Source organism: Saccostrea cucullata, unplaced genomic scaffold (genome assembly GCF_032062105.1).
Source record: "Saccostrea cucullata isolate Sc308-1 unplaced genomic scaffold, CSIRO_AGI_Scuc_v1 ctg10752, whole genome shotgun sequence".
Classification (NCBI taxonomy): Eukaryota; Metazoa; Mollusca; class Bivalvia; order Ostreida; family Ostreidae; genus Saccostrea; species Saccostrea cuccullata.
This window is the reverse complement of record NW_026924107.1, coordinates 20,385-23,214: the sequence shown is the minus strand read 5'-3', so window position 1 is coordinate 23,214 and position 2,830 is coordinate 20,385. Positions and strand designations below refer to the sequence as shown.

At 32.8% G+C, this 2,830-nt stretch overlaps 1 long non-coding RNA gene across 2 annotated transcripts; it reads left to right on the top strand.

Moving 5' to 3' along the window:
• Positions 1–308: 308 nt before the first annotated feature.
• On the top strand, positions 309–2,462 carry LOC134265745 (uncharacterized). Of its 2 annotated transcripts, none has more exons than XR_009991810.1 (3): positions 309–398; positions 1,623–1,744; positions 2,322–2,462. It is a non-coding gene; the product is annotated as an uncharacterized LOC134265745 (long non-coding RNA). The 2 variants fall into 2 exon arrangements; XR_009991811.1 differs by lacking the exon at positions 309–398 and adding an exon at positions 749–793.
• Positions 2,463–2,830: the final 368 nt, after the last annotated feature.

Below are 2,830 nucleotides of genomic sequence, written 5' to 3'. Positions count from 1 at the left end.
GTGCGGCTGTCTTTGTGTTTGACGTCAGTGGGCGAGGACTATTTAAATTGTCATGGGAGTCCTCGTGTAATTTAAATCAATTAGTCTACATTTTTAAAGTCTAAATCTACAATTTTATTTCACAATGAAATGAAAATATAAGGAATCACTGTCTAGTTAGTATAGTATGCCAGGGACATCACCCGTTACGCAAATTATCCCATGTTTCCCACAATCATTGATGCCCTGGCATACTAAATTACTAACTAGACAGTGATTCCTTAAATATCTCCGGTACTTATTGGCTTAGAATATAGGAAAAAGAGCACCAAAGACCCAGATTTTAACATCATTTCCAGGTTGAACAAGATGAAGCAGAGTAATAAATGGGTAGGCTTTACCTGATTGGGTGAATTCAGGTATGTAAATATTTTCATTTTAAAGTAAAACTATTAATGTTTGAAATAAATGATGGAATGTGGAAATATTACAGAAAATATAGAAATACCAGGGGAGATTGTAGGAGTGGGGATTGATATTTTTGGCAGTGTGTCATTTACTGCCGATCGCTGTAAGATCTAAATATTAATATGTAAAGTGAAGTGAAAGTCATGAAAAGTTATTTTTAGCTATTTATTTGAATATTTAAGACATTTCGAGAGAAAAATTAGCCAAAATTTGAATTATTTTTCTGTGGAATTGGGGTTAGAGGTGATTTGGAGTCTTTTGTACTGTAGAGATTGGGGGGGGGGGGGGGTTACAGAGGATGGAAATTGGTAAATCAATGTGTAGTTGACATGGCCAGAGGAGGAAGGTAAGTTAAGAAAATGTATCAGATTGATCTTATAATAGATGTTTGTATGTATTCATAAATTTATTATATGTATTTTACATGTACATGTGATTGTGTATTTATATGAATTGATATAATTATGTGTACATATTCTAGTCTAGTGTAGGATGGTGGCCTGGTGTTAATTTTTATTTAGTTTCTTATACGTTTGCATGTTTGGTATCTTTTCGAATAATTTATTCGGCCCTTAAAAGTGCCTTTCGTGGTGTTCATGTGAAAGGAGGGCATTTTCTGTCTTGACGTATCATGTCGGTAGTGAATGTGATCCTCTGGATTGCCTCCCTTGGACTGCAGGGGCATCAGTTTGTAGTTTGGTTGTTTCTATATTGTAGCTACACAAAGGTCTGTGTTTTCCCTTTTTTTGCTCTTTGTAGTTTCATCAGGATGACTCTCTGCAACTCATTTTCTACTGCTTTCCAGTTTTTGTACTTAGAGTTACTTCCCTTAGACTAGCTAACCAAATATGTAGAATTTCAACATGATATAATCTTAATTATTGTGACCTTAGGCTTCTGATTTTTTTTTCTTGAATTATTGGAATGGCATTACTGCATGTATCACATTTGACTTTTCTAATATTTACATGTAATTACATGTAAAATTGTAAAACATGTATTCCACCCTTGAAGGATCCATTTTTTAAACATTTAGCCATGTAGAAGATATGTAATTTGGTACTTTTTCAGAAAACTTGAAAAATATTGCTGTTTTTTTTATTATTTATGCTTAATTTGACTAACTTTATTGATTCATCTTTATTTAAACACTATAGAGGACTTTCATCTTTCAGCTTCCTCGAACCCGGGAGAACTTGGTATCTGATTAGCGGGGGCATTTTCTCTATATAAGAAGAAGATGGAGACTCGCTATGCACCTGATATATTTTGTCGGACAGATTTCTGTACATTGCAGGTAAATTTTCCATTTATTAACTTTCCAGCCTCTTCTTTTGGAGTACATTTTGGGGTTTGAAGTCAATTATTGCAATTTTTGATTTTTTATAAATTAATCTGAATTCCCCTTTTAAAAGCATGAAATTCAATAATATTGCTTATGGTTGTACTGTATAAGACTATCAGATACTACACTTTAATTTGTTATCAAAAGTATTAATTTTCTCTTGTCTGAATTAATTGTAAACAAATATAATAGCAGGCACCTGCTATTTCTCTAAGTGTCTTTCACTGGGGCGTGGGGAAACTTTTTTGTATATACTTAAGCAACAGGAGGAGTTAGATAAGAATCATTTAGTATATCAGAATCTCAAACAATTTACTTTGCATAAGCATAAAAATTTTTCTATATCAGTCTTTTTAAAACCTTTTAATTTTGCTTAATTAGCTATGTTTTATCAAATTTTGGACCTTTTTTCTTTATTCTGGGTAGATTCCACCCGTTTGTAAAAAGTGACACAATTATGACTTTATATCATTTTATTAACATCAAAACACAAATTCATGTTATTTTATAAATATTTTATTCATTACAGTGACAACTGTATCCAGATTTCATCACAGGAATGAAAGTTTTTCACTCTTTGGAACAGTACCTGCAGCAGGGAGGGGTCATTCATTAAGATGGTCACAGATTCCAAGACACTGAAGTGACAGGGTTCAAATTTCATACATGTATATTGGTATGTATAAGGTCTTTGAAAATTACAAAATTGACTAATAGGATAGGTAAATATGTAAGTATAGGAAAAAGAGCACCAAAGACCCAGATTTTAACATCATTTCCTGGTTGAACAAGATGAAGCAGAGTAATAAATGGGTAGGCTTTACCTGATTGGGTGAATTCAGGTATGTAAATATTTTCATTTTAAAGTAAAAATATTAATGTTTGAAATAAATGATGGAGTGTGGGAATATGACAGAAAATATAGAAATACCAGGGGAGATTGTAGGAGTGGGGATTGATATTTTTGGCAGGGTGTCATTGACTGCTGATTGCTGTAAGTTCTAAATAACTGCAAATTTGACCTATAAACGCCGCGGC